This window comes from Dermacentor albipictus, unplaced genomic scaffold (genome assembly GCF_038994185.2).
Source record: "Dermacentor albipictus isolate Rhodes 1998 colony unplaced genomic scaffold, USDA_Dalb.pri_finalv2 scaffold_27, whole genome shotgun sequence".
Lineage (NCBI taxonomy): Eukaryota > Metazoa > Arthropoda > Arachnida > Ixodida > Ixodidae > Dermacentor > Dermacentor albipictus.
Window position 1 is genome coordinate 722,666 of NW_027225581.1, and position 12,224 is coordinate 734,889.

At 49.5% G+C, this 12,224-nt stretch overlaps 1 long non-coding RNA gene across 1 annotated transcript in view; it reads right to left on the reverse strand.

The window, feature by feature from the left end:
• LOC135897855 (uncharacterized) overlaps positions 1-12,224 on the reverse strand; it is a 347,298-nt gene that overhangs the window by 31,701 nt on the left and 303,373 nt on the right. The window contains exon 4 of the long non-coding RNA XR_011509985.1: positions 11,501-11,685. This is a non-coding gene — a long non-coding RNA (uncharacterized lncRNA). The remainder of the gene's footprint in view (positions 1-11,500; positions 11,686-12,224) is intronic.

Genomic DNA, 12,224 nt, shown 5'->3' on the forward strand with positions numbered 1-12,224 from the left:
CGCTCACCGCGTCTGATGCGGGGCGCCTCGTAAGTGATGGCTGCCCTGTAGCCCATTGTCTTACACCCATTGGCGGGTCGACGGGAACGCTATCGCGTTCCACTCTTGAAGGCGAAGCTTAAGCGTCCTCCAATTTTTCATGTAGATTTTTAATTGAACCCAGTAATCCTGGTTCTTGATGAGAACAAGTTCGTCCGTTCAACAACGTCCTTAGCGTGGATGAGTCGAATGACGGCATGGGCTTGCTGGCCCTGTTCACATGCACGACCCTAATTCATACAACGGCAAGAAAGCAGCAAGTAAGATTGGGAAAGTCGAAGGAAGCGCTAACGATAGCTGTACTTTAAATAAATGTTTATAGCTTAATGTTGATGTCTTAATGGTTTTCACAGCGCCATGATTTGCCACTCATTAGTTACTGTACTGTAAGTGAGAGTATGTGGTTAGTTTTTAAAATGTAGTTGCTGGCCAGTAATGGGTGCATCTCTCTTTAGTGGTAGCGTCAACTGCGTTTGAGGATGTGCATCTGAGTTCTTTTAATACGGTTTCAATTCTTCGAAAACAGCACGCATATTCTGCGGGCTCTACACCGGAGCAAAACTGTGAATCAGGAAACTAGCCTTGTTAGCCTATTTAAAGCAAGTTACACCCATAGCAGAATGATAGCGGCGAATATAATCGGCGATTGACTTACTCTGCTCTACGGGTCAAGCTCATCGGCTTTTATGCATGAGTCATCAAATCTTCCACAGTATACACTGGTGCACGCGTGTTGTCCAGAAAGTACTACAGAATTCGCATCACGCATACAATCAAAATACAAAATGTTCGGGGACAAGAGACAACGGATCCATCCATACATATTGACACGTGTACTTATCTTTATCGGGCAACCACGTTTCCCCGCTTAACAACTGTAATCGCACAGCGAGGGACGCGCCTGCATGTATCCGACGTTTCTGGAAAGTTATCGACGCTTCTATCCGCGTGTCTGTTGTCGCCGAACCTTGTGTTATCAGATTTCATCGCGTGACACGAATGGTGTAGAACTTTGTGGAAGACACGCGGGTCCCATCAGTTAATCTGGAACATTCGACGACTGATCTATAAAAGCCGACGCACTTGACCCGCTGATCAGTTTTTCCGACGATCGCCGACCGTGTTCGCCGCTATCGTTGTGCTATAAGTGTAGCCTGTTTTTGTGCGCACAGGTGCGCCCAATAAAAGCTAGTTTTGTATTCCACCGTATTGCTTCTTCCTTCACCGTCGCTACCACGAGACATCTGGTGGAGGTGCTTTTCGTTCATGTACAGGACGCCCCCGACAAGCCGTGATCCCAGCCCAGACCGCAAACAGAACAGGAACGTAGTGCCGGACCACCGAGCAAACCGCCTTCTTCAACAGCTGCCCCCGGAGCACGGATTTCTACCTGAGAAGACCAAGAAGATTGTGGCCAAGGCAACCGCAATGGCAGCCCCAGCATCCCCCATCGTGCTGCAGCAGCCCAGGGAACCACCGACGTTCCGCGGTTCCACATTTGAGGACCCGGAAACCTGGCTGGAAACGTATGAGAGGGTCGCTACGTTTCACAAGTGAGCAAGCGACGACAAGCTACGACATGTCTATTTCGCATTGGAGGACGCCGCCAAGACGTGGTTCGAGAATCGAGAAGCCACCTTGACGACGTGGGACCTCTTCCGAAGCGGCTTCCTGCCAACATTTCAAAGCGTCGTGCGAAAAGAGCGAGCCCAAGCTCTACTGGAGACAAGGGCGCAGCTGCCGAATGAGACGATCGCGATTTTCACTGAGGAAATGAGCCGTCTGTTGCGCCACGCCGACCCAGAAATGTCCGAGGAGAAGAAAGTACCTCGACTGATGCGTGGTGTAAAGGAGGAACTTTTCGCCGGTATGGTAAGAAGCCCACCGAAGACCTTCAACGAGTTTCTTCGTGAGGCGACGAGCATCGAGAAGACACTGGAATTGCGGAACCGGCAATTTGACCGACGCACCAAGCCAACAAGCTACTCCGGGAGTTAATCACTGGCCCCGGACGATTTATGCGAGACAATCAGGGCCATCGTGCGCGAGGAACTGCGCAAGGTCTTGCCATCGTCGCAGCCTCAAGTGGCCTCGATCGCCGACATCGTGAAAGAAGAGGTGCACCGATCGCTAGGAGTTCCTGAGGTGCAACCACAATTACCGCAGCCCCAGCCAGAAGCGATGACTTACGCCGCCGTCGCACGCCGTCAAGCTCCCTCTCTGCGACAACGCCAGGGCCCTGTAACGCCGCAATTCCGTCGTCCACCACCGCCGCCGCCAGCATGCCCACCCGTCGCCCAGCGCACCTACGCGAGGAAGACGGACATTTGGCGCGCCCCCGACCACCGCCCGCTCTGCTACCACTGCGGCGAAGCCGGCCACGTGTACCGCCGATGCCCATACCGCGACCTGAGATTGCGAAGCTTCGCCGTGAACGCACAGCGCCCGAGGGAAGGTGAACGCCCTCGTCACATCGAAGACTACCTCGCCGCTACTCACTGGAGCCCTCGACGACCGTCCCGTTCGCCGTCACCAGGCCGCTACCTGTCGCCGCAGCACCGACCATACATCGGCCCAGCCCGGGGCCGCTCTGCGAGCCCATATCCGGAAAACTAAAAGCAGCAACCGATGGATGTGCGGTTGCTGTACGTCGAACTGACGAAGATCCTCCGCCGCCGACGAAGACGACGAAGAAACCATCTCGACGACCCAATGACGACACGCCGCCGTCCCGACGAAGTCAGGAAGCCAAGACTACACCGACGAAAGACGACTTGACGAAGCGACGTTCCAGCTTCAGTTCAACTCGACGCAGCCGTGTTCCGACGCCACGACCTAACTGCAACGCCAGACAAAGAACCGCCGACCTCGACGTGCTTCGAGACGGCCACGCAGTCACTGCCTTAGTCGACACAGGGGCCGATTACTCCGTAATGAGTGGACACATCGCCGCCCAGTTGAAGGAGGTTAAGACTGCATGGGAGGGCCCCCAAATTCGGACCGCTGGAGGGCACCTCATTACGCCGACTGGAATCTGCAAGGCAAGAATTACCATTCATGACCTGACTTACCCTGCCACCTTCGTTATCCTGCAACAGTGTTCACGAGACGTCATTCTCGGCATGGACTGCCTGAAACAACAAGGCGCAATCATCGACCTGAAGTCGCAGTCAATAACGCTGTCGGAAGATCAAGCGATACCATCGGAGAGCCCTTGTAGTCACCACGCCTTGAGTGTGCTCGAAGATCAAGTGAGCATCCCGCCTCGTTCCAGCATCGTTATTTCCGTCGGCACCGAAACACCCGCTGACGTAGAAGGCATCATCGAAGGCGACAAACGTCTACTACTCGACCGAGAAATTTGCGTCGCAAGAGGGATCGCTCGACTGCACGGAGGAAACACGAGAGTGTTGCTGACAAACTTCAGCCAGAAGTTCAAGCACATCAACAAGGGCACGACGATCGCATTCATCGAGGAAATACAGGAAACCAGCGATGCCTTTGTCCTCTCGGATTCTGTTGCATCTACCCCGACGACCGTAGTTCCCCAGCCAGACTTCAACATAAATCCAAGTCTCTCCGTGATCAAGCAGCAACAGCTCAGAAGTCTGCTTCGACGATACAAAGACTGCTTTTCGACGTCATCAAGGATTCGACAAACACCAATCGCAAAGCTTCGCATAATCACCGAAGAGAGCGCTCGACCACTACGCCAGAGCCCTTACCGAGTTTCAACGCGAGAACGCGAAGCTATAAGACAACAAGTCGACGAAATGCTGCGCGACGACATCATCCAGCCGTCGAAAAGCCCGTGGGCGTCTCCAGTTGTTTTAGTGAAGAAAAAGGACGGAACCCTACGTTTCTGCGTCGATTATCGTCGACTGAACAAAATCACGAAGAAAGACGTATACCCCCTCCCACCGATAGACGACGCATTAGATCGGCTCTGCAATGCTAAATACTTCTCATCGATGGACCTCAAGTGTGGCTACTGGTAAATAGAAGTCGACGAAAGGGACCGCGAAAAGACCGCCTTTATCACGCCAGACGGCCTCTATGAATTCTAGGTTATGCCATTTGGACTGTGCTCGGCGCCTGCAACGTTCCAGCGCGTGATGGACACGGTTTTAGCAGGATTGAAGTGGCAGACCTGTCTTGTTTACTTGGATGACGTCGTCGTCTTCGCCGGAAATTTCGACGATCGCCTTAAGCGGCTTTCGACAGTATTAGAGGCCATCAAGTCATCAGGGCTCACCCTGAAGCCGGAAAAGTGTCGCTTCGCTTACGATGAGCTTCTATTCCTAGGCCATGTCATCAGCAAATCTGGAGTACGCCCCGACCCGCAGAAGACAGCTGCCATCGCAAAGTTCCCGCAGCCAATCAACAAGAAGGCAGTGCGCAGATTCCTTGGCATGTGTGCCTTCTATAGGCGCTTTGTCAAGGACTTTTCGCGCATCGCGGAGCCGCTAACACATCTAACGAAATCTGATGTCGAGTTCAATTGGGAAACGCCGCAGGCCGACGCGTTTCAAGAACTCAAATGACGCATGCAGTCGCCGCCGGTACTTGCACACTTCGACGAGGACGCCGATACTGAAATCCACACTGACGCAAGTAGCCTAGACCTCGTTGCCGTCCTAGTCCAGAGGAAAGAAGGACTTGAACGGGTGATATCGTATGCTAGCCGGTCGCTGTCAAAAGCGGAAAGCAATTATTCTACGACCGAAAAGGAATGCCTCGCCATCATTTGGGCTACAGCTACAGGCCGGCCATTCAAAGTCGTCAGCGACCACCACGCGTTGTGTTGGCTAGCTAACTTAAAGGACCCTTCAGAACGACTGGCGCGGTGGAGCCTCAGACTACAAGAATACGACGTAACGGTAATATACAAGTCCGGAAGAAAACACTCCGACACCGACTGCTTATCACGCGCCCCAATCGATCCCCCGCCGCAAGACGACGTGGACGATGACGCCTTCCTTGGGTAATAAGCGCGGAAGATTTCACTAAACAGCAACGAGCAGACTCAGAGCTAAAAGGCCTCGTCGAGTATTTGAAAGGGAACACCGACGTTGTCCCTAGGGCATTCAGGCGCGTGTTGACTTCGTTCACGCTGCGAAACAACCTGCTCGTGAAGAACTTCTCACCAGTCCACGCCAGCTACCTTCTTGTGGTGCCGTCAGCGCTCCGTCCAGAAATACTGCACGCCCTACACGACGATCCAACCGCTGGGCACCTCGGATTCTCCCGGACGCTGTCGAGGATACAGGAAAAGTATTACTGGCCGCGTCTGACCGCCGACGTCGCCCGTTACGTCAAGACATGCAGAGACTGTCAACGACGCAAGACACCACCGACAAGGCCAGCAGGATTACTACAGCTGATCGAACCTCCTCGTCGACCATTCCATCAGATTGGGATGGATTTGTTGGGGCCGTTTCCGATGTCAACATCCAGGAATAAGTGGATCATCGTGGCGACGGACTATCTCACCCGCTTTGCTGAAACCAAAGCTCTACCAAAAGGCAGCGCAGCAGAAGTGGCGAAATTTTTCGTCGAGAACATCCTGCTGCGACATGGTGCCCCGGAAGTCCTCATCACCGACACAGGAATGGCTTTTACAGCAGAGCTCACTCAAGCCATTCTGTAGTACAGCCAGACGAGCCAGAGGAGGACAACTGCCTACCATCCGCAGACGAATGGTCTCACGGAGCGCCTCAACAAGACCCTCGCCGACATGCTAGCAATGTACGTCGACGTCGAGCACAAGACGTGGGACGCGGTCCTGCCGTATGTCACCTTGGCCTACAAGACGGCGGTGCAAGAAACAACACAGATCACGCCATTCAAGTTGGTTTACGGCAGGAACCCGACGACGACGCTCGACGCCATGCTGCCGCACGTCACTCATGAGGAGATTCTTGACGTCGCTACCTATCTCCAGCGCGCCGAAGAAGCCCGACAGCTCGCCCGCCTACGGATCAAGACCCAGCAGCGTACCGACAGCCGACACTACAACCTCCGACGACGCTTCTTCGAGTTCCAGCCCGGCGACCGTGTTTGGGTATGGACCCCGATATGCCGGCGAGGACTCAGTGAGAAGCTGCTGCGACGCTATTTCGGACCCTACAAGGTAATCCGACGAATTGGCGCACTAGACTTTGAGGTCGTGGCAGACGGCATTTCGCACTCACAGCGGCGCCGGGTACGATCTGAAGTGGTCCACGTGGTGCGCCTTAAACCATTTTACGGACGCTGATGAACTTCCTTAGTTTATTGTTTTCTTTGCTACGAGCGCTTTTCTTTGTTACTTTCGTTTGTTTGCAGCATCGGGTCGATGCTTTTTGAGAGGGGGGTAATGACACGTGTACTTATCTTTATCGGGCAACCACGTTTCGCCGCTTAACAACTGTAATCGCACAGCGAGGGACGCGCCTGCATGTATCCGGCGTTTCTGGAAAGTTATCGACGCTTCTATCCGCGTGTCTGTTGTCGCCGAACCTTGTGTTATCAGATTTCATCGCGTGACACGAATGGTGTAGAACTTTGTGGAAGACACGCGGGTCCCATCAGTTAATCTGGAACATTCGACGACTGATCTATAAAAGCCGACGCGCTTGACCCGCTGATCAGTTTTTCCGACGATCGCCGACCGTGTTCGCCGCTATCGTTGTGCTATAAGTGTAGCCTGTTTTTGTGGGCACAGGTGCGCCCAATAAAAGCTAGTTTTGTATTCCACCGTATTGCTTCTTTCTTCACCGTCACTACCACGTAACAATATTGCATGCTATTATCCACATCTTTTCCCCAATCCTTGCATTGATTCATTGATTATTGCTTTAACGATGATATACTTCATTAAATGGGCTCCTTTGAAATGTTTTTCGTAGAAATGATAATAAAAAAATTAAACAATTTCTATATAGAAGTGATTTCTATGTGGCAATAATGATGCAAGATTTGTTGATTATAAGCTATTTTGATTACTATGTAGATGGAAACTTCATTGATGTGCCTCGTTACTATAAAATTTATTGATAAAAACTTTTGCCTTTCGAGAAAAACATGTATCTTGTTAACTAAAAATGATAATTCTTATTCACCATGTAACAGTTTAGAAGCAGCTGCTCTAACATAGAAAATGTCCTAGGTACGTCAATATTACAATTGTGTTTTTAGGTTACCGCATTACCTGCATCAAGATTCATTGCACGCTTCTGAGGGGAATACTAACGCTACATTCATTTGCAATTAAATAATTGAGTTACGTTAAACAATAGTTTCACGTTGTAGCTACGATGAAAAACATGGCAGCCGCAATTCTGAGTCACGAAACCAACTATTCATTGGGGGAACCATGCCTGAAAGACAGGTGGGCCAAACCAAAGGGACAGCGCCCAGCACAATCGGCTGTGGTGAAAAATTTTTTCCGCGGATCAATGTGTCAGCTGTTACAGTTAAAGCAACATATAAGCTACATATTTTATAGTTAACCCACATATATATGTGCATATATATACAAATAGAAGTGACGTCGGTCTTGTTAGCGCGAGCTCGCTCCCCTCCCACTCTTTGCCTTTCCTCGTGCGTGAAGGTGGCGCTTGTGAAGCCACCATCTGTCTCGCCCTCGTCCACTTTCACTAGCCCCTAAATCAAACCACGCGCGGGGTGCGATGGGATCTCAACGCACTTTGGCTTCATACGGAACGTGATACCGCTCCCCGTCGGGAGTCATTGTCGCCGGGCAAACCGTGATTTGAGAGGTGCGGTTACAAGTAGCCCTTTGTAATTCAATCATTTGATCATCTGCGTCCGCGGAATTTTCTATTTATTGTCTCGGCATTACTTTGCTGTGGCAGATAACTTTCGGTATATTAAGTTTGTATTACACTGTGTATAAGGACAAGAGCTTATGAGAAGCCAAATACTTTGTTATGTCAAGAATTTCATTATATTGAATTCCGTTATATTCAGGTTTATCTCCATATAGAACTAGTCCGGCACACCAGCCTAACTGCTGGTGCTGTAATTGCATCGGTGTACATTTCTGTATCGGTGGCTTCGTCGAAGTGGACGAGCACTAAAGGGGACTGCAGGCGTCGTATTAACTTCTTAACTACCTGGACTTGCGGTACTTCCTACATAAATATTACATCGAATCGCCTAAGCCAGGTCAGAGGTTCAGCGATCTGATAGATGTTCCTGACAAAGTGCCGAACAGGCACACCTACTAAGAAACCTTCGTGATGGCTTTGTTTATACGTCTTGTTTAAAGTTTTCCAGGACATGTATTTTCTGCGGGTCAAGATAGACTCATCATTTGTTGATGGCCTGGACCAGATGCTCAAGTTCTTCGTAAGCAAACCGGCCCTTTTCCGGATTCAGATAACTTGATGGCCTCTGTTAGTGTCTGAACGCGCTTAACGTTATCATCGAAGTTTGAGGCAAAAACGCTGACATCATGAGCGTAAAATATTCAAGTCTACCATTTTTAGCCAGCCATATCATGTCCATTACACGCTGGAAAGTTGCGATATTGAACATGCACAAAATTTCGTGACCTTGAATTCAAACAAGCCATCTGGCGGGTCATAGCTGGTCATGGTCTTTATTTTACTCTTCACCCTCGATTTGCCAGTAGCCCGTCCTGAGGTGCATCAACGAAAAAAATACTTTGTATCGTAGAGCTTATTTATCACGTCAATCATCCATGGGAGGGGTATACGTCCTTCATCTGAACAATTTAAGGGTCCCTAAAGCAACGCTGAAAGCCAGAGTTCCATCTTTTATTTCACCAGGAATACAGGAAACACTCCGCGGCTCGATGACGCCATCGCATAGCATTTCGTTCATTGGTTGCCTTGTAGCTTCACTTTATCGAGTGGCAACTAGGCAGAGAGTCCTCCACGCTGATCAAGTGCATTCTTCGATTATTACGTTATTCTTACCAACTGGTCTTTGTCGGATCCTTGATGACGACGAGAAGCAGTCCTTGTATTGCACGAAGAGATATGTGAGCTCTGCTTGCTTATGCCTGGGAAAACTCGGATTAATATCGAAGGCGGGTTCAGCACCACAGTGCGTCCTTGTAGGTTCGGCTGAATCCAAATGGGCATTCGTATCGCTGACTGATGTAACTATGGTGTACTGGAATAGGGCAGTGTGTCGTCCAGGGACGAAATGTCTCTTTTTGCAATGACGGCCGGGAGTGCAGGAACACGCTGGTCGATGGTCTGCTGCAGCGCCATCCGTCCCTGCAGCCTTGAGTCATTGCTGGTAAGAGGAAAACAAATAATGCAACACAGGGCTTCCGGGATTGGCAGTTATGATTGTCGCGGAGGTTATACATGTACGTTTGGAGCTCGCCGATTGCTTGCTGTGGTTTTTCCTGCCGAATTCGCACATCCTGTATGCACGTGCATTTGACGTTCCTGCATAACGATCCCAACAACTCCGGGCGGCTTTGGATCAGACACATTGAGAGCATTGGCTGCATTCCTTCCCTTGGGCGCCCTTTTACGGAGAAAAATATGTAAACATTAGCGGCTGCATTCGTCACAGAGCATATTTATTTTTCTTCAGGGAAACCTGTTGAGTGCTTTTCGGGCTGATACAATATGAAGGCAATCCCGTGCAACTGACCAGGCACAGTGCACGTGCTCATTCCGGTCTTTTCATCCTCGTATCTTTCGAAATACAAAAAAAAATGGCAGTGCCTTCGCTCGGCAATGCCAGGATATACGTAGCGAAAGCTAAGGCATGGCATGGCTGGCTTTGGTTGTTCTTGAATGCAAGTCCAGGTTACTCTGGTTGTCTAGCTATGTTGCGGCGTTTAGCCAGTCATTCGGCGCGCTGTTCTTCTGTTTCCTGGGCGATTCGTTTTCTCTTCATCTCGTTCCATGTCGATTCCAAGCCTCCTCCTGCTTATCAGAATTGTCGCCGTCCTTACTGCCGCGTCAACAGTGTTTGCGACACACGCTATCTCTCCTTTTCAATCATCCCACGGGTTATCAGGCATTCGACGCAGCTTACGAAGCGAACGGAGGTGAGCGCAAAGATGAGGAACGCGATATCACGTGATACCAAACGGTGGCTGCGGAAAGGCGCAGCGCTGCGCAGCCGCGGAACACCTGTGCCTCGGGGGGGGGGGGGGGGGTACTAGTGGCGCATGCGCAGTAATGACTAGGGAGCAAGAGAGAGAGAGAAACATCCGCGGTGAGGCACGCGTTGTGACGTCATGTGCTGTCTCAGAGCACCGCCATGGCGAAATCGCAAGTTCGCGGCCAGTAATGCTTTCGCTTTAAAATCACATGAGTGATTACCGAACGGAACGAGCATACGAATGTTTGATTGTCTTCTGTAACCGAAACGCTCAGCCATTGGTTGAGCAGAGGATCACGAACACTGCATAATCTGTGGTCAGAAACGTGCACGCATAGACGGCGCTATTGATGTATCTTAACAGTGTGCATTATTTATTCTTTTTGCAAATTATATGAATTTCAGTTGTGGTTTGAGAGCGTTTTAGTTTATAAATGCAGAATGTTTTGCACAGCATGTTTAAATTTCGCGCACTAGGCACGCTGGTCAATCGCAGTGCCCTACTGGGGCGTCATCGCAGAAGCGTCCCCAGTTCTCCCATTGTTTTTTCGTATGGACACCACACTGCCCCATTCTATACACCATACTGTACCTCCCTTCATGCAGCTTTTGGGGCCTTCAGTCAATGATGTGTGATATGTCTGTGGCTCTCTGGGCATGTGGAAGATGATCAGAGATACGGGTTCTGTCATTTGAGCTCTTCGCTTGGCCTGGATCTTGTAGGAAGTCTTCTGTAGACGCGCTTGCATCAGCGATAATTTTCGCATCATGCAGAAATTCGATAATCCACGTTGACGTTGATGATGTCCTTACGGCTATAGTCGGCAGGAGTTCGCTGCACCATGGAGCACCTCGACTAGATTTCTGGTTGAATTGGTGATAAAAAAGACACAGTGGCAAAAACCGAATCAGAAAGCTAACAATTTACTTGGCGAACCTGTGCCCCGAAAAACAGGTTATATTTAAAGCACACCGATAGTGCTGAGAACAGTCGGCAATTGTCAAATATGGGCTCTGTGGGTCAAGAGCGTCAGTTTTTATGCATGACTACTCGAACGTTTCCGCGTTCTCAATGGTGTCCCGTTCCTTCCAGAAAATACAACGCAATTTGGGTCATGCATGCAACCTGATTACACAACGATCGGCGAGAACATACACAATAGATGCCACTCAACGATAACATTCGAGTACTTTCACATCATACAGGCGCCTCTGGCGCTGAGCGACGACATTAAGCTGTTAGCGGGGCAAATGCAGACCCCGCAAGAAAAGGATAAATAAGTATGCCTGTCTACATTTGCCTAAATTAACAATAAAAAATTGAAAAAGGGAGTGCCATATCTATGTACAGCAGTCTTACCCTCTCGTATGCTGTGATAATTTATTTTAAGGTACAAATCTCTGTCGTTCCTTGTCTGTTCTTCCTTGAATCCGAGGACATGAAGGAGAGATATAAATATATTCACAGGCGAGCAGTCCCCATTGCAAAGGTTTGCTCCATTATGATGGCTGTAGCCATAACTCATATTACTTGGATTTCTTTTTCTAAAAATGAAATTTTAAACAAAATTTTTGGTTGAAACATCAGTTGGTCAAAGAGATAGGGCGCTCGCTCAGTAGATGTGGGCTAGCGTTCAGAAGTTATACTGGCTACAGCGGTTATACATCGGATATACATTTGCAGCAGCGCTGTTAGTTATAATAATTTTTTTAATTCGCACTTATATTATTCTTTAATACTAAAGCTTTCCGGAAATAAAGCGGCCCATATCTCATCAGTACTAAGAAAGTCTACCATGAGCCTGTACGGCAAGATATCGCTAACTGCGAGAGACACAGCAAAAATTTACGACACAGAAACATGCTTCTGCCACCATTGTCGACCTTACAGAGTATGTTAAAATTTTATTTAGCAGCACGTCTTGAATAACTCATACTGCGAACTCAACATTGCAGAAACGCGCGAGAGCGTGTCAATACTATGAGAGACGTGCAGGAAAGTTTGTTGGTATACACCTCCTTTAACTTCTATACCCATAGAGAGTTAGAAGATACGAGTGCGGTCATTTTATAAGGAAACTGTT